Source organism: Choloepus didactylus, chromosome 11, assembly GCF_015220235.1.
Source record: "Choloepus didactylus isolate mChoDid1 chromosome 11, mChoDid1.pri, whole genome shotgun sequence".
NCBI lineage: Eukaryota > Metazoa > Chordata > Mammalia > Pilosa > Megalonychidae > Choloepus > Choloepus didactylus.
In genome coordinates this window covers 86,590,842-86,611,265 of record NC_051317.1, presented here as the reverse complement: position 1 = coordinate 86,611,265, position 20,424 = coordinate 86,590,842, and the positions used below count along the sequence as shown (strand labels likewise).

Here is a 20,424-nt window from a genome sequence, read left to right as displayed (position 1 = left end):
GGGCTAGTGGGCGGCAGAGCCAGCATTGGAACTTAGTGCCATTTGAAACTGAAATGCGTGAACACAGCATTACGCCGCGCTAGGCACGCGCTGCTGAGAACCACCCCATCACCGCAGCTGTGGCCAGCGAGGCCCTATTTGGGAAGCCCTTCACTTTTCTCCATGTACTGAAGATTCCCATTTTCCTGAAAAAGAAGCCTACCTAGGAGCTTTGTTCCAGGATACTGAAACCCATCACAGGTTATCAAAAAAGCAGACCCACCTGATTAAATAGGGACCTTGACCTGAGTCCACCTGACCCTGTCTTTTGCCTAATTACTGGGGACTTTTCATGGGCAGATGATAGCTTAAAACTACTAAATAGTGATTTAAAGGATGTTCACATTGTATCTCATAATGTTCAAATGCATTGGGCAGTCTAGCATTTTTCAGCTAAAATTTTAAAATCTTTGGTTTTAGATTCTACTCAATTAAAAACAATATCTTGTCCCCCATCTCCTGTCTAACTCCTTCATTTGTGAGAGGAGGTTTAAACTTGGAACACTGGCATCAGTGGAACGCTGCATTTGAGTTAACAGGAGGTGGGGTGCTAGACTCCAGAGGGGCAGATTATTTTTGTTATCAACTCTTGATGGCTGAAGGTGCTCAACATTTCACTATGTAGCAGTGAAAGGGAAACTGAACACAAAAAACCGACACACCCACTAATCCACTCATTAAGTAACAAGAGGACAAACACTGAAAAAATATGGACTGTGGAAGTCTTTTTTAATTCTTTTTAACATTTTACTTGAAAAAGATAATGAGGAAAGGTTGAGTAATGATGGTAGCATAGCATTGTCAATGTAATTAACATCACTGAATTGTGTATTTGAAAGTGGTTAAAATGGGAAATTTTATGTTGTACATATGTTAGCACAATTAAAAAGAAACATAGAACTGTACAACACAAAAAATGAACCCCAATGTAAACTATGGACTTTAGTTAATAATATAATTATACTGATTCTTCAATTGTAACAAGTATAGCACAATAATGCAAAATGATAATAACTGGGAAAACCTTGTGTGTGGAGGGGGTGTATGTGTGAATTCTGTACTTTCTGCATGGTTTCTCTGTAAACATTCAATTGCTCTAGAAAATATGAGCACGTCTCTATGGGTAAAAATTACTGTAGGCTGTTAACTCCTCCAAAAGATTGGTAATTTTGTGAGATTGTTCCATTATTTGTTTTGCTGTTTGTTTCTAAAATCCAACTTTTAGAAAATTCATAGAAAATTTCTCAAAATGTAAACAGTACATAGCTCCTCAAATCCTAAAAATGTCGGAATGGTACTTTGCTTTTCAATGCTCTCTGTCCATTATAAGTTCATATGTTATTAACATGAATGTTGTCAAGATTCAGGTTGGGGAAAATGAAGCTTTTCTTATACAGAGAGTGGTGGTGACCCCGATCATAATTCTTTAGTTCCTAACAAAGAGAGTTGCATCCAGGTGAAATGGGCCACAATAAATTATTATTGAAATCAGCATTTTTTTTTATTGGTATGATTAGGATCTAAAAGGGTTAGTACTGATTTATCAATACCAGAGACATAGAAGAAGCTAAAATAAGCCTAACCGTCAGGGTTGGCACCAAGATATACAACTCAGCAAGACAACAGTAACTGCCCATACGGGCTTCCTATGTTAAGAAACATGCTTCCTAAATTCCTCTATTTGTTTTTCCTTAAGGGGGAGAGGGTATATAGGAGCAAACCAGGAAGAAGAATGGGAGAAAGGAAAATATGTTTCCAAGTAGAGAAAATTTGTGACACAGTGTCCCAATGAAGGTGAATTGAATTTCACAGACAGCTGCACTCACAGTCATAGCAACTAAAGAGGATCACCTCACGAGGAAAATTCCAATTTCTGGAGTGTCTGGATTAAAGGGATCAGTTGCAATTCCCTTGAAGTTTTAAGAGCTATTCCTTCACTTACTCTTCTTTCCTCTACTTTTCCCACCCCATTCTTATCACTGAGGCTGTTTTTAATATGACGTTAAGAAAACCATGTCTGAAGAACATGTTTTCCCAAAGAAAAGCATTATTTATCTGTTCTAGAGGAAACAGCAAGGTCTTTGGCACCAAGCCCAGGTTTGAACTCTGAATTGTGTCTCCTCAAAAGTCCTAACCTCCAGTCCCATAAATGTGACCTTCTTCGGAAATAGGGTCTTTGAAGATGTGATTAGTAAAGATGAAGCCAAACTGGATTAGAGTAGCCCCTAACCCAGTAGGACCGGTGTCCTTCTAAGAGGAAATTGGACACAGACACCGACAGAGATGCAGAGATTGAAGTAATCTATCTACAAGGCAAGGAACAGTACAGATTGCTGGCAGACACCAGAAGTTAGAAGAGGAAGGAAGGAGGCTCCTCTACAGGCTTCAGATGGAGGATGGTCCTGCTGACACCTGGATTTAGGACTTCTACCTCTAGTTCCTATTGTTTTGAGCCATTCAATATATAGCACTTTGTTACAGTAGCCCCACCAAACCAGGACACTGGGTCTCCCTCTCAGCAGCTGTGTGATACAGTCAGGTCCCTTAACCTGTCTGATTTCAGGTGAAATAAGGTTAATACAACTTACTGTGCATATTTTTTGAGGGGTCCTGTGAAAAAGTACATAAATGCAAGCCTCTGAATCAGACTGCCTGGGTTCAAATTTCCCCCCAACCACTTTCCAGCTGTGTTTCCTCATTTGTAAAATTAATAATACCCATCCCATACAGTTTAGGGATAATAACACCTACCTCATAAGGTCTTTTAAAGATTAAAAGAGATAGCTGGTACACATCTCATCTGGCACATAGTAAATGCATAATAAATGCTAACTGGTATTATTATTAAACAACATGCGTAATCTGTCCACAACTTGGCTGAGAATGTATGCTCTTTAAGTGGTTGCTCTTACTAGTTTGAAAGCTGTAACTGGTTATATTTTGATAAATCTCCAACTATTCAGGCCAAAGACATAGACACACACATATCTATAATTATTAATTGCATCATTAAAATATAACATACATACAGTAAAGTTCAGACATCCTGTATTTAACCCTGTTTCTAGGTGAAATCAACGTTTCTTCTGCTGCATCTACCCATTAAAGAAAAGAAAGAAATTAATTTATCTTATTAAAAAGCAGTTTTATTCAAAGAGAAAAAAATACTACACTAAACATACACAATCTTTTTCTTAAAAGACAGCGTACATTTTATTCATATAAGTACTGACATCTTAATGCATATTCAAAAGGTTCCTTGGAATCACTAGAACATTGGCGGTTGTTGCAATGCAGCAATGGCACAGTCGATTTCCTAACAGTACCTGTGAGTTTGACCTCTTTAGCATCCCTGATTTGGAAACTTTTTTTCCTTAAGTGACTACATCTTGCAGGAAGTTCAACAACTGCTCCTAAAAGAGCCTTACAGACAGATGTTCTGCATCTGAGTGAAGCAAAAACACCAACATCTCCTGGCTTTGAAAACCCTTTATTCCAAAAGATTTGGCTGAATTCCCCCATTACAAGCAAATGACAGTTCCTCTTAGCAACATCTCTACCCAGCAGTTGACATGTTTATTTTGACAGTGATTGTAAAGCTCGTTCTGATTTTCCAAACATTCAAATGTGAAAAAGTGGGTGTCTTAGAATTGAGGAAACATTACTTTGGAACTTTGCAAGATACATTTCATCAAAAGCATATTGGTTGCCTCTGTGCAAAAGCATCATACTGGACACAATAATTATGACTCTCTATTTGGCTTCATATTTTGGGAGCTAAGTCATAATAGGGGCCAGAGATTTGAAGTGAGGAATCTTGAGCATTTTTGGCAATGTAAGTATCCCTTCAAGAAAATTTATCTTCCATATTAGCAATCATCATCATTTTGGAGGACCTGCTCTGTGCCAGCACTGTGCTACATAAAATGGGATTTTCTTTTACAGATAAAGAAACTGGGGCTCAGAGATAATTGTTCAGGGTAAATCATCTATGTAGAGGGTCTCGACTTTGAACCCAAGCCTGTCAGACTCCAGCTCCCAGACCCCAGACTCTTGCAACTACATACTATGACTTTCTTCAGTTGCACCATGCTCAGTGTATTTTGTGGACTCAGAACACAAAGAACGACTCCAGTGATCTGTCAGGTGGCGTGGGGGAAAGATGCAGTAGAAAGGGAAATCAATTTTGTGTATATACACATACATTTTATTAGGGAATTCTCTTTTTCTGCAACTATACAGCATAAAATCCTGACTGGTGTACACTCCTGGTGGGAGAGCAGGATTGAATTAGTGGAACGTATGAATTTTAAACTCATTTTACATAAAATAGATTTTCCTAATACTTTTTGGATTTCAAAATGGATTCCCACCCATTCTCTCATTTTATGCTCATAACAAACAAGGTAGTGTTGGTATTATTAGCCTAATTTTACAGGTAAGAAAAATAAGGGCTGAATAAGTTAAGTCCTCTGCCTGTGGTCACAAAGCTATTTAGTGACATCAACACCTCCCTACTCTGCAGAGTGACCTAACAAATTCCTTCTGAATCACCAGATAATTATTGGATAAGGATGATATGTATTCTTATATTAATTATTCATCTATAAGGGATTGCCTGAAGTGCTCAAAGATGTATTTCAAACATTCCCTTTGTAATCTCATTTACATCATTCTTCTACACTGCTTAGCAAGACGGCGTTTGCTAAATGAAGGAACATTTCTGCCCAGATCCAGCAGTTACAAATTCCAAATTAATAGGGTCTAAATAAATAAGAGCTTATTATAAGGCTAAATGCTAACAATATTATTTGTTTCTGATATCTTTTTTCATTTGCTTCAGTCCCAATTTGAGCATTTTGTTTTTGTTTTTGTTTTTCTGTTTCCTTGTTAGAGAAACAAGGCAAGAGAGGCATACAAGGAAAGAATTACTTGTATGCGAATAAAATTAATAACATGAAATTATAGAAGGGGTGGAGAGGTGTCCTTTTGAAAATTTATCATGATGTTTATTAACAGCAATTTGCAGTAGTGAAATAACTAATCTTTGCTTCTTTGGTGTATGTGTTGTATTTATTGGTTTATGCTTTACTTACATTTTTTATTACTCCATTTATTCAATTATTTAAACCTACAAGGCAACCTCTAACTTATTAATGGCAAGGCAGCCTTCTGATGGGAGTCATGCAAATAATTATTTCATTTTTTACCCATCTTTTCAAGAGACCAGGAATGTTTTGTCATTTACCGTGGAATTGGAAGGGTCTAAAAAGCTCGCCGTTATTCATCACGGGGACAGGTAACCCAGCTAGGTCTCTAAGGTCTGTGATGATCTGTCTCTATAAAATAAACTTTATATGGAAGTCATTTGGGCTGAAACTTGGTTTTCCTCATGCCGGATTTCCTTACGCTTTTAAAAGAATCCTATGGGATTAAGATGAATGAGAGACAGGCCGATAGCATGAGAGGCCCAGCGCTCTTAAAGACATTTCTTCCATGATTAAAAAATAATGAATTTTTTGTTTGCCAAGTGCAAAGAATAAACACTCTCGGATTCCCTCTGTTCTGTCGTTTTCCCTCTAATCTACAAACACGCCACAAAGGCTTCTCTGTTTCTTCTCTCAATCGCATTTCTCATTCAGACGTCCTTCCTGTTTGGGGTTCTCTTTCTCACTTCCATTGGGTTCTTTCCGTTCCTGCATGGGCTTCGAAGTTTGCTTTCAGGTTTCTCACATTTTTCTATTTTTGACTTGTTTCTTTCTGCAGGACAATCTCTGGGTCTCACTCCTTTTCCATTTTGCTCCCTATTATGTACCTGGCATTATTCATCATCTTTGTTTCTATTTATTTCTCTCCTCCTAGCTCTTATTCCTTTATCTCTGGTCCCCTTATTTCCTCTTCTCTATTCTCCCATTCCCATCTCGATGCCCTTTGACCAAACATCCTCTCTCCGCCCCTACTTAAAGGAACTGAAGAAACACTCATAACCAGAATGGAAGGAACAGATACGTAGAAAGGTGGCAAGCAAGCCTGGCACGGGCGCGTTTAATCATGTGAAGGACTTCCCCATCCTCTGCTGAGCCCCAGACAGCCTCCTCCTCTGTATGCAGCTGTCCTAGCAAGGGACAGAGGCAACACAAAGGACAGGAAGAGGGAGGAAATAAAGGTGAGGGCACGGGGCAATAGGGACTGCCAAGCTAGCAGTTCTTTAAATACTACCTGGTCAGCAGTGATAGCAAAGGATCCTTTTAATTTATCTTGGCAGCTCTACAAAACAGGATTGTAGGTTTCTCAGGAGTAGAGCCCTTGAGTTCAGATCAGCTTCAGCAACCTAGAATCCACACTCTCTTGACTCTAAAACTGAACATAAGTATAACCAGAATGCTTCCACTTGACCCGATGTTACTCCAAACTACCGGAGGGAGGGTGCTAATGCCGACCTCCAGAATAAACATCTTACTTCTCCTTTGGCTGTGGCCCAGCCCTGCCCTTGACATTTTTTTTTTTATTTTTAAAATAATTCCAGATATGTTTATAAATAAATCATGCCTTGAAGAACCATCTTGCCGCCACTCAAATTGTACTGCAGAGGAAAAATCCGTGACAGTTACCACTATGGAAATTTTGTTTCTCACTCACCCTTCAGGAAAAAAGCTAAAACCAGCAGCAGCATAATAAGTATTTAAAAGATAGATGAACAAGCAGCTCTCAGAAAAACAGTTTTACCCGCCCAGTAGTATTAAGACGACAAAATGTGCAAACAATTTGAGCTTTCCGCCTCGCCCCCACACCTGGGGGGATTATTAGCTGTGGTAAGTTCTGAAGCCTTGTGCAGTCATTAAATTTGGGGGAAGCAGGGACCAAGGAGACACCCCTTCTTCACTTTGGAGAGCTGCTGGGGAAGAATGATGACATGGCTGATTCCATTTTTCCTTTTTCACGCAGGTGTCAGTTTGTTGATTTTTGAAACAGAGTCCTAGGGAAAATTCTTTAACAACAACTCTGCACTTTAAACTTTTTTTTTTTTTTTTTTTTTTTTACAAAAGAAGTCTCTTGTTTTGGGTGAGGTAAATAGGGGAAATTACCCTACACTTGTAATATTTTTTAGGATCCTCTACAATGTCTGTCATTCCTCCCCACCCACTCTAGCCTACTGTTTCAACAAAGGGGAGCAGAGCTCCCTCTTAGGAACTGCTGAAGGAATGAAAACAAAGGCTCAGGGCTGAGGCTTTGTCAAACCTGCCGCATACTGGGACTGGACCAGGAGAGGAGGGGGCGTCCCTAGGGGGCTGGGAGTCCTTGTTAAGCAGTTTTCAGACCAACAGTTTGACCACTCTGGGCACCATCAGGTGGGGACCTACAGGTCCAGGTGCTTGTCTTTGACATCATCCGAGGATTTCGGTTTTTTTCTCCTGGCTTCAAAAAGACAACAAAAGGATTAGCTGAGACCTGGATCCACATAATAGAATGATATACACATTTAAGAGGTAATTATATTCTTATGACTAGATATACAAAAATTATGCATGGGGTTCAAATTTTAGTGCTGATTTTCCCCCTCTGGGGAAGCTTTAAAACACATTAAAAGAAAAAGAAAAACCAAGAGCAAAGTGTCCTGGACTCGATAGACCCAGTCACTTGAATTCTTGAGTTTTTCAGGTTCTGTTTTGTTTGGGAACCTTCTTACCAGCCCATTCTTCTTTCTACAGATTGATGTTGGAGGGTCACCTCCTGCTCTCAGGCCTTCCATCCTGGCTGAGGAGCCTTATAACTGTCTCTGAAGCAGCTGGGTACATAGTGTTAGCTTCTGCACAGGGCTGAGCAAAGGTCCAATGTTGGAAGTGTCCTCCCCACCAGTCTAAGTGGGGCTCTGGGCCTCTCCACGCTGCCCAGTCACAGAAGGAGGGTTTTACCGGCTCCCTGCATTCCACAGGAAGAGAACTACCTCCAGTTTGAATGTTCCCAGAAAAACCCACCCCCACAATGGAAAAGCCATGAACTCCTGTACTTATTTTGTCATACAAACATTCCACACTGGAGTTGGCTGAGATTTTACTCATTCCTTTTTTTTTTTAACCATTGTTAAGAACGTGTGGCCTGCATAGTCTACCTTTTTGTTTATAAATTTTCTGGACTTACAAGAAAGACTACTCTCTCCCCTTTTGTCAGCATGTTCTGAAATGTTCTAGAACTAGAAAAATGAGAGTGAAACAAATGGCAAAGAAGGACTGCTCTACAGGATAAATAGAGGCCTGGGTATTAGAAACGTCTGCTTTGCCACTCTTCCTTGCATGTGTCTGCTTAAGTCACTGAAACCCTAATCCTCTTCTGGTTTCCCTGAACAAAATGGGAATCTGATTTATACCTAAGCTGAGGTTTCTCTTTTCAAAGCTCTCATCTGACCTGCCTTTTTGAAATAGCCCCTTTTACCAGTAACAAAAAATTATGCCCATTATGGATTAGTGGGAGGATGGATGAAGGTGCCGGGAAATGTGCTGAAGTGGATAATACTGGTGGCCAAAAAGCAATTCCCACCCACTATTACAGAGGCTAAATGTAAGACTTTAAGAAGATACATTTAAACATTTTGAGATCCTTAGATGAAAAGTAATTGAAAAGAGCAATTGTTCGTTTGTCTTAGCATTTTCTTAAAAACATCAGAACATATTAGGGCCAATGAATATCTTGGGCTCTCCTAATTTTCTAGAGAATATTTATAACAAATCCATGAAACAACCTTGATGTGGTTACTCATCTTTCCTTTCCGTAGCCCTCCCTCTGCCCCACGGGATTCTTTTAACAGCCCCTTATGTTAGGGCAACATAGGTGAAGAGCAGCTGAGAAAAACAAGGAGGCTCACAGAGCAGAGGGACCCCACAGGTGGTCTCTGGGGGCACCTGGGCCTGGGTCTTCAGTCTTGGGCTCCTTTTATTTCAGTTGGCTGCCAGCCGTTGTACAAATGCATGGCGCATTAAGACATGTTGATGTCCTTTACAAGTTAAGTTGGTTTTCAGCGTCTTGTTTGGACATTCTGGTTTTGATTTTTATTTTCCTGTTTTGTAAGACTTGGGTGGATAAGTTGGATCAGAGGAGAGATTTCTCACCTATCCCACTCTCACCACAAAGGCTTCCCTCACAGGTGGGATTTAAAAGGGAAAAAGTGAGAATAAGCTTAGATGAGCCAGGTGAGAGAAAGGAGCCAAACCCTTGTTTTTGCATAGAGCAGACAGGAGTGCTTCAGGCAAAAGGGAGTGGAAGGACTGGATATTCTTTCTTTTTAAAAAATTTCCCCCAATAGGAAAAATTCTTCCTGATAATTCACTTCCACCATACAAAATGAAATGGTACATAGAAAGTGAAGGTTTCTACAATCTGAGTACCTCATCTCTGCTAGGGGCTGGCCCCACTGATGGTTCTGTATAGCCTTGCAGACTGTTAATGCATATTCTATGTGGTCTATACCTATGTCTATACCTACATTTTCCTTACATAAATGGAATCAGTAACGGGTCACTACATTCTGATCATTCTGTGCCTGCTCCTTCTTTTCTTATATTAAAGATATTTTTCCATGTCAAACCATAAAGAAGCAAGTTTGTTTTTAAGAAATACATTTCATGTTTTAAAATAAAACAATTCTTGCAAAGATTCAAACCATACAGAAAGATATAAAACAAAAAGTAAGTCTTCTGCCCTTTATCTGTAGTTCAAAGGTAACCATGGTAACTATTGCAGCAGTTTCCCATATAAACTTCCAGAAAATATAATTATTGATATCTCCATATATATGCATATATAACTTTTATTCTGTTATATATGTTATATATTTTATTCTGTTCTGTACCTTGATTTGCTCATTTAATGTATCTTGAGATTTTAAAAGAGTCAATATATACAGATATACCTCATTCTTTTTAGCAGATGTGCAGTTTTCCATTACATGAATACACCATTACTTAATCAGTTCTCTGCGAATGGACATTTAAGTTGTTTTAAATTTTTTGCTAGAACATATATTGCTAGAATAAACATCTATCTATCTATATATATATATCTGTATATGGGATAACCATTGATACTTATTTCTTCACACTCTCACCAATACTAGGCATTTGTCCTTTAAAATATTAATTTTTGTGTGAAAATCTATGCCGATTTGACAGATGATAACTTTTACTTGATTTAACTTGCATTTCTTTGATTATTAAGAATCTAATCCTATTTTATATGATTTATTGCCCTGAATTGCTTGTTCATGACTTTTGCCTGGGTGTCTATTAGAATGTTTATCTTTTTCTTATTGATTTATAAGAGGAGGGTTGCATTCTCATATGAAAATATGTGTACAGAATGCTGTTCCAGTTAGCTAATGCTGCCGGAATGCAAAATACCAGAAATGGATTGGCTTTTATAAAGGGGGTTTATTTGGTTACAAAGTTACAGTCTTAAAGCCATACAGTGTCCAAGGTAAGGCATCAACAGAGTACCTTCACTGAAGGATGGCCAATGGTGTCCGGAAAACCTCTGTTAGATAGGAAGACATGTGGCTGGTGTTTGCTCCGGAATGTTGGTTTCAAAATGGCTTTCTCTCAGGATGGTCCTCTCTAGGCTGCAGCTTCTCTCCAAAATGTCACTCTCAGTTGCTCTTGGGGTGTTTGTCCTCTCTTAGAGCTTCTCAGCAGCAAAAGTCTGCTTTCAAAGGCCATCTCCAAAATGTTGCTCTGTAAGCTGCAGCTCCTCTCTCAGCTCCTGTGCATTCTTCAAAGTGTCCCTCTTGACTGTAGCTCCTCTTCAAAATGTCACTCACAGCTGCACTGAGTTCCTTCTGTTTGTCAGCTCATTTATATGGCTCCAGTGATTTAATTTAGACCCACCCTGAATGGGTGGGGTAACACCTCCATGGAAATTATCCAATCAAAGTGATCACCCACAGTTGAGTGGGTCACATCTCCATGGAAACATCCAATCAAAAGGTCACACCTTAATCAAAAAGATCAACCAATCTGCCCCACAAGACTGCATCAAAGATAATGGCATTTTGGGGGCCACAATAGATCCAAACTGGCACAAATGCGAATGGTGGCTCTAAGATGATTTTTAAAACCAATTATTCTTTACATATTTATAGTTCTTTAATAAACTCAACAGAGAACAGGCTAAAATTTGTATCTGTTAAAGCAAACTTTTCTAATAAAGTAAAAAAAAAAAGATGCAGGAGAAAATAAACTGTTTCCAGCATCCCTTGCCATCTGAGAAGCTCTTTTAGAGAGACAATAAATATGCTCAGGAAACAATTCTTATCTATTTAATACAAATTCTTCATAGGCAATTCTGCTTTCCTATCTTAAGAACATAAGTGAAAGTAATAAAAACTGTGTCTTGCAACAATTCTGAATGACAGACTTTCACTCATCCTGACTGAAGTTTTCTTGTAATACTTAAAAACAAGTCCATTTACAGAACCAGTGACATCATAACTATCAGAACTGCATTCATTTTCACTCTATTGCGTATTTTCCTACTGGGATGAGTGGCTTCCTTGTTTAAATGTGGAAGTCACTGATCACAAAATGGATTTCATCCAGATACAAAATATGTAAAAAAAGAAAATGAACTCATGGGAAATGACCCTTGAAATTCACAACACCCTCAAGGCTCGAAAAGATTTTCTGTTTCATCAACTTTAGATGAGCCACACGATAAAACACAAAATTTTATACAAAGATCAGAAAATCATGAGTCACATACCTCATAGTTCCTCCCAAGTCTTGTTTCTTGCTCCCTCCCCACAAGCAGTTTCTTGCTTCCGGTGCCTTTGCTTTGGCTGTTCCCTCTGCCTGGTTCACTTGTCTTAGTCTAACTCATTTCTAGTATTTAAAGCGAATGTTGTTGGCCTCCAGGGACCGTACCTCAGTTGCACTAAGGGTTCTTTCTCTGGGCCTCCAGGAGATGTGCAGGCCTGGCTCTTATTGCTAACTATACAGTGTTTAAGTTATGTGGGTCTGAGTCTTCTTCCCAACTCGACTGCCAGCTCCTCCAGGTCAAAGATCACATCTTGTTCATCTTTGTGTGCTTACTGGCTCTCACAGGACCTGGTATCCAGTAGGTTTTCAATAATTACTTGTTTAGCTGTGTTTTTGTTAATTGTTTATATGAGGAGGAGAGTTTGGTCCCCATTTTTACTCACCTGTGGCAAACAGAGCTTACCCACCTAACAGACCTCATCACCACTGTTCCCTTTTTCCTTACCAGTGGACTTGATTTTGTTTGAGGGTGCACTCTCCATGAGGTCATGTGCTCGAGGAAACGATTCCCCTGCCAGGCTGGGGGTGAGGGCATACATGATGATGGGTCTGGGCAGTCTGGTGGTCTCATTCCCTTGCCTAGTCAATTCAGATGTGAAGCTAAGTCATCTTGGCAGCTTTGAGGAAAGCATAGTACAGAGAAACTCATGGGAGAAGGCCCCCTCTCTTCCACTGGGCATTGCTGTATTGCATGGGATGTCTGGTACTACTGCAGATATCATGAAACATCAGGGAGGACATCTCTAATCTGCTAAAGATTGTGGAGAGACACCTGATGGTGCAGTGGAGCTGGAGACACCCTGCCTGCAAGTTTTCATTTTCAGAATGGAGCATCACCACGCAATAAAGATGGGAGAAACCAGAGCGGATTCAGGTGTCCTCTACTGGAGGGAATAAGATCAAAAGGAAAGTTAAAAGGAATCAGAGATTTTATCTTATAGTAGAGAAGGCTGTGGATAAACTTGGTCGCAGTTTTCAAGTTCATGAAGGATTTTATCGGTGGGATGTCAGTTATTCCCCATGGTTTCTGAAGACCTAAGTGTTCCGGTTTGCTAATGCTGCCTTTTTGCAAAACGCCAGAAATGGACCAGCTTTTATAAAGGGGGTATATTTAGTTACAAAGTTACCATCTTAAGGCCATAAAGTGTCCAAGATAAGTCATCAACAATCAGGTATCTTCACTGGAGGAAGGCCAGTGGCATCCGGAAAAACCTCTGTTAGCTGGGAAGGCACATGGCTGTTGTCTGCTCCAGAGTTCTGGTTTCAAAATGGCTTTCTCCCAGGACATTCCTCTCTAGGCTGCAGCGCCTCAAAAACATCACTCTCAGTTGCTCTTGGGGCGTTTGTCCTCTCTTAGCTTCTCCAGAGCAAAAGTCTGCTTTCAAAGGCCATCTCCAAAATGTCTCTGTAAGCTGCAGCTCCTCTCTCATCTCCTGTGTGTTCTTCAAAGTGTCCCTCCTGGCTGTAGCAAGCTCGCTCCTTCTATCTGAGCTTCTGAGCTTTTATAGAGCTGTAGTAAACTAATCAAGGCCCATGCTGAATGGGAGGGGCCACGCCTCCATGGAAATTATCTAATCAGAGTTATCACCTATAGTTGGGTGGTTTACATCTCCATGGAAACACTCAAAGAATTACAATCTAATCAACACTAATATGTCTGCCCACACAAGATTGCATTAAAGATAAGGGTGTTTTGGGGGACATAATACATTCAAACTGGCACAGTAACCAACAGAAGAAATGAACATAAATTAAAGCAGGAGAGATTCTGGCTGGATTTAAGGGAAAAATTGCCTATCAGAATGATAAAACACTGCCATGAGCTACTGAGGGTGAGAGTCTGTTCCTTTAGAAAAGGACAAGGATGGACAAGCATGAGTCTCGAACAGTTTATTATTTGCCTATTTAAAGGCAATGGGGATAATTTGTGAAGTTTGTAATTTTATGCTAATCTAGAAGAGAAAAGCTGCTGAAATTTAAGCAGATGAGGAATCAGCTACAGACCTACTAAGGGAGCCAGAAGGCTGTAAGTTTAATCTGACAAGGCTGGAAATACCCGTTTCAGTACTATCAGGCCCAAACGTCAGCCCGACATCCAGTTTATAACTTATGTCGAATACACATTACTTTATCAGAGCTTTGTGATTAGTCACATGTCCAGAATGAGGATATGGCATGAGAAATGTAGCCTCGGGGAAGGTGCCTGATTATTTCCGGGGTGCTTTTTAGTAAGGCTGATCCTAATCTGAATCCACTTTCCCATGGAAGAATGTAAAAATGAGTATTGGATTTGGCCACATCAAAACTCTAAAATACACAGTGTATGCAAGTCACCCAGCAGCTCCACCCACAGGGAGCACACTGCTCAGGGCCGCTGGCTCCCGAGTCCAAGGGCTGGGTTGAAGGAACTGCTCAATCAGATGGGATTGCACGTTGATTTATTAACTGCATTTTTATGGTGTTGGATCATAATTCACCCGAGACAATAGCTCTCTCTTCCCCTGTGACCAATTTTATATAAAAGCTATATTAGCAAGATTTTCACACTAACTCCAGAAACTAATGTAAATACAATAAAGGCAATATTAACATCTGTTTTAAAGGGTCCATTCTTGTTGCTTGGATTATGTGCATGCCTCCTCATTTTACTGAGACTGCCACCAGGACATTTCTTTCCTCCTAAAATGTGAGGGACAAATCTTGAAATGCAGAGTCTCTGTATTGGAAATCATTCTTCCACAAATCAAGAAATACTCTTTCAGGTAATGCCAGGCGTGTGTCCATAGAAGCTTCTACTGAAATGGCACGAGCTGACACTGACTCTGGCAATTGGCAGCACAGGGCTGGCTCACACCCAAAGCCCCTGCAACAATTCCTTCTCGCAGATTCTCTAACTCCTCTCCTCTCTTCCACTTTCATCCTGTTTATGAGAATTCCTTCACGCCCCACCTAATTCTCTACTGCACTGGGGCACGCACTCCCTGCCTGGCACAGCAGAGCCCTGGAAACAGCCTCTGGGTTTTGAAAGTTTCCTGGCTTCAGATGAGCCGCCCAGTGGCTGCAAGGAGCTCAGTCTGGGGACTCTGCTAGCCTATTCCTTTCCTGTCCATACCCTCCCTCTCCTACCCACCCCCACCCCTCCACGCTTGCCATGGATGGGGAAGGTATGAAATCGGGCTGTGTCATTTGGGTCTTTGCTTCTTCACTTTAGCTCATGAGGTTAAAGTATCAAACAATCCCTTAAACTAGATGCTGGCATCTTACCGCTGGGCTTGGAAGTCATCCAGATCTGGGGACAAACCCCGCTCTGCCACTTAATACTTATGTGTCTTTGGGCAAATCTTTAATCTCCAAAAGCCTCAGTTTCCTGTAAAATGAAAATAATACTTACTTCTAAAGTTGTTGTAATGATTAAATAACAGACATAAAATGCATTTGTATTTTGCTCAGTATCATTATAGAGATGCAAACACTCTTTTTATAGCAATAAGGGACTTTTAAATATTACATTCAGAATATAGCAATAGATAGTATTTGCCCCTCACACTCCAGCCAAGTCTATGACACTGGCAAAATAGGGCCTCATCCTGGGGTGCACAGGAGGACTATCTTTTCCTGGAGCAATGAGGTCTGTAGCAACATTGCATGTAGCAGCACATGTCCCGTGTCTCGCTGGGACACCTGTAAGGTTAATAAGATACCATCCAGATGCAAAGTGTTAAGTGTGCTAAATATTACCATGTTGCAATCACCCTGATACTGGAGCAAGCGCTCCTTTGTACGGGTTATTCAAGAACATGCAGCTCTGAAAGAGAAGGTACAGCAAGTGAGCCATAATTTAGGTAAGTCGAACACACCCTAAGCCAGGCACGCCTGTTTTCAGCGATATTGGGAACTGCAAATAGGGAAAGGACTTCGGCCTCCAGTGCTGCAGTTCAACTATTTTCACTTCCTGGGTTTAGAGTTACATCCTGCCACGTTTCTGCAGAAGATCCTACAGACCACTGTGAACCCGCCCACCAGCCCTGTGACCTGGGGCAAACCACACCACTTCACCGAGCCCAGAAAATGGAGATGATAATCCTCACCTATTTCACAGGATTCTGATGCTGCAAAGCAAAAGTGCTTTGAAAATTTTAAAGTGATGCATATTAATGTGAACTACTAAATGTCACTTTCTCCCTTTTCTCTAGTTGCCTGTCTGACCATAACCCAATGTTAAGAAATAAAGGTCTCTGGCTGTACTGCTTGTTACCAACCATAATATATCCCCAAATAGGTGAATTTCCGCAAGGCTGAATAATGGATTAGAAGCTCTGAGAAAAGATGGTACTATTGGTTCTATTTTTAAGGAGCAGCTTATCCATGGCTCAGTGCTTACAGTTTGTAGCTACACCAAGCCGGGCTATTATATAGAAATAGTATTAGATTTTATTTAGGTAGCACTTAGAGTTTTTCAAAACACTTCCACATGGATTATCTCATGGTGCCATTTGGTGTCTGCCTCTATCCCTAGGTCTCTGTCGTCTCCAGTTGTCTTTTGGGAATATCTGCCTTTCTCCTTGCTGTTTTCCAGAACTTTGGCCTCTGGATGCCTGAGGCTACAACGAGCCGGGGAGTGACCCCGGGAGCCTGGCTTGATATTGCCTCCACGGCAGCCGTCACTGAGGAAATGAGTACAGCTCCAGGCTGTCCAGCCAGTCTGATGGCATGGACACAGGCAGGGCCTGTTACCGGGGGGACAAGGCCTCTCTCCGCAGCCCACAGGGGCCACCGCGTGACTCCAGGAGAGGCCCCCAAGTTCCCAGTGTCTTGGCTGCCACTCTGTTAGAAACCAGCCGCTCAATAATCTTATTGTATGCTTTCAAAATAATTCTCAGTAATGCCCCAAGAATGTCCGAACCTCTCTGTGAACTCACTCGTTTGCATGTTTCTCAGCTTATTAGCAGGAACTGCGATAGACAAGGCCCATGACCTCGCTTTTTCACTTTTTCACAGGCTGGGCCTCATGGTTGGGGCACAAGGGCAGTGTCTCCTGCTGGGAACTCGCGGTGCCCTTCCTGTCTTCGTCTGGTTCTCCCTCATACTGACCCCGGCCTCTTTCTTCCCTCGTCCTTGTCACAACCAACATTAAGAAAGAAATAGCTTTGCCTCTGTCATATGCTACTCATTAGAGAATGCCACGAAACTCTGGTTATGGATTTTCGTGCAACAGGATTCTGGGGGGAAGATAAAGGAGTAAACAAAGGTGGTGATGCCTTGGGTGGCCTGTTTACCTCGACCCTGGTGCCACTGGGAAGGGAACATTCAGTATCTAATTTCAGGATGACTGCACACGACCCCAGTTCTAATACAGCTTGTCATTCATAAATCCCTGAGACATCACCGACCCAGCCAGATGCGATGTGGTCTGGCCTAATCCTTCCATGGTGATGCAAGTGAGGGTGGAAGTTAAGCCTTAATTTAAAACAAGATCTTATATTAGAAAATTAAGGTTTTAAAAATGCTTTGAATGGCTTATTTGAGAATGTATTCAAGGGTACAGATATATAGATATTCAGGAGATACTGTTACCTACTTTTTCTATATGCAGGTCATTATATAGAATTGTAAAGAAGATAATACCAGCTGCATATCTATAGGCTAAGATGCTTCCACACACCTCTGCCCAGGCTTCAGCTATGTGCAGCATGATCCATTTTGATCCACACACCTCATTTTCTCTATGTGAATTTCCAATCTGAAGTGTCTGTTGCATATGAAAAGATTGCAAAGTTAGGGTCTTAAGACAAGGACAAGGGGCTACATCGGTAAATAAAATTCAAAAGTAATCCTCCACTTTTTCCTTAAGCTGTCTATTCACACACACACACAGTCATTCTTTCAAGACACAATTACTAATAACTAACCGTGCACAGTCAGATACAACACACAATTAGAAAATGCCAAGAGTCAGTCTGGCCATCAAACAACCAAAAGCCATGGTTGGGCAGTGAGAAATTTACCTTTCAATTTAAACACCATTGCAAGAAATTTCAGGATCGCATATTATTAACAACAAAGTGAGTGCTATAGAAAGTGAAGTTTGAGAACTGAGAAAGACAGTTTAACTGGAGTAGTCAGGTTAAAAAAAAAAATTGGATCTTCTAAGTGGAGCCTTGAAGGATAGAGTCAAGAATTTCAACCACGTTCACACTGTTCCTTCCTAATAAAAGGCAGAAGGAACTGTGATCTTCTTTCATTTAGTCCTGACTATTCACTCCTGAGAAGTCTAAAATGTGCAGCCAAACAGTCAAAAGGCTGAGATCTAGAGGGAGAAACAGCAGATACAAGGAGGCACAGATCAAGTATAATCATACCCCCAAAAAGTTAGAACTGGCTTTAGTTTGGAGAGAAGAGCCCTTTGACTGAACTAATAACAACTGCTATAGAACAGGCCTTCCGTAATTATTTATTCAATGAATGAATGACCAGAAGATACCCAGGGGAACTTCCTTCCCCAATCCTAACTTTCACTCTCTCCTCCCAAATGTCCTTGCATCCTCCTGATGTAAATAAGGCAGAACTTGTCTTTGGGTTTTGTAAATGACTGGATTCTTGCTCTGTTCCTTTCAGGCAGAATGGGAGTATGTAGCAGTTTGAAAAAAAAAAAAAAATGTAACAATTTGGTTGCTTTCACCCCTTTGCTATTGCAAACATGTAATGAATATCCTTGTATGTATCATCTTGGGCACGTGAATGAGAATATTTCTAGGGTAGGCTTCTAGATTTACCCTCAGCTTTTCTAGATATTGCCAAATTGCTTTCCAAGGCAATTGTACCAATTTGCACTCCCACTAGCAATGTATAATAGTTTCTCCACATCCTTGCCAGAACTAGGTATCATGATTTTTTATAATGAATTCTACCAATTTGAGAAGGGTAAAATGATATCTCATTGTTGGTTCAATTTTCATTTCCTTGATTACTATTAAATTGTCTTCTCTCTTAAATGCCTGTTAGAACTAAGTAGGATCTTGTCTATTCTCTAAGTATCTTGGTTTCCCATTGATATTTTCCATCTCTTTATCTCTCTCTTCTACATTATGAATCATTTTTTCAAGTTCGCTTAGTTTCTTTTTGACTGTGTCTAATCTTAACCAATCCATTGGAATTTTAAATTTCAATAATAATATTTTTATTTTTTGAAATTCTATTCATTTTGCATATTTGCAAGGTTATTACAATTGGTCTACCCCATCATTATTGCTTTTTCCCAATTAAACATACCTGCTTCATGTATGACTGATAAGTATAACATCTAATGTCATTTTGGGTCAAAATTTTCCATCTGTTGTTTCTTGGATATCTCCTTGGATATGGTGCCTTGATTCCTTGTGTGTTGTGTGACTTTTGACTGTGAGGCCATATTCTTTGGTGTTTGTGGAAATTTTTTGGAGGCCTGATTTGAAGGTGGTTTCCCCCAGAGAACATTGTTTTGTTTCCCCTAGGTACCTGGAAGCAACCAACAACTTGACATCGCTTTAAAATAAAGTTTTCGGGTTTTTTGGTCCTCACAGGTAGTGTAAATTTTGGACTACAAACTCCTGTGATGATTTGCTTGTGGTTATGAATTTTCAGGGGAAAATTTTCCCCTCTACCCCACATAACAGTCAAGATGACCAAGTTTGCTTGCTGTTCCTATCTATGTGGTTTATATCTAGTTTACCCTTACACTGAAGGGGTTGTCTTTTGGGGTCCTAGCTTTATATGGGGGTCTCCTATTAGACTCCACCTTCAATGGTTTTGGTCTCCTGTCCTTTTTACCCCATACCACCATCAAAACCTAAAATCAAAGTCGGCAGGGCTCCACACATGCCTCCATGGAGAAAGCTAAATTTGCTTTCACATTTGCCTCAGAATGTTTCTTGCCCTCCTACCAGCTCAATGATACATTTAAAAATAATTTTTAATTCTGATATTTTACTTAGCAATTTTTGTTGTTTTTCAGTGGAGGGATGTTGAGGGTTCCTTGCTCCTGAAGGAAACAGAATTCCTATTATATTATTTACTGTATTTTTCTGCATTCTTGAAGGTATTTCATACTGAATGAATAATGATTCTGAGAAAAACTTGTGGAAGGAAATAGACCAGAATTTCTGTTGTTATGACAAAGAAATTATTAGTGAGTTTTCCCTGCCCTGATTTTTTCTGTACTATAAACTAGGAAATTGGTAACTAAATGGAAGCCTTTAGAATCATATCTTAAATGATAGTCCATTTCCATAAACTGAATTACCAAGTAATTCTTATTTAAAACAAATAAATTTAGAGGGGAAATATAACAACAACAACAAAAAATAAACATAAAAAATAAAAATAAAAATAAAAAAGAAAAGAAAAAGAAAAAGATCCAAGAAGTGGGTAACATTGAGTATTACTAATATAACCAAACCACTATCCAAATTTAAAATACATAAAACTATCATATTAGAACTTGTTCTGAAAGAGTTGGATATTTTTCCCTTAAAAAGACAGTAAATGAGGTTTCCCTGTAAAAAAAAAAATACCTTAGGGAAAGTAAACTTGAATACTTGCTCAT

At 40.0% G+C, this 20,424-nt stretch overlaps 1 long non-coding RNA gene across 1 annotated transcript in view; it reads right to left on the bottom strand.

The window, feature by feature from the left end:
• LOC119505936 overlaps positions 1-17,594 on the bottom strand; it is a 66,740-nt gene extending 49,146 nt beyond the window's left edge. The window contains exons 1-2 of the long non-coding RNA XR_005210909.1: positions 17,506-17,594; positions 15,108-15,210 (exon numbers count right to left, since the gene is read on the bottom strand). This is a non-coding gene — a long non-coding RNA (uncharacterized LOC119505936). The remainder of the gene's footprint in view (positions 1-15,107; positions 15,211-17,505) is intronic.
• Positions 17,595-20,424: the final 2,830 nt, after the last annotated feature.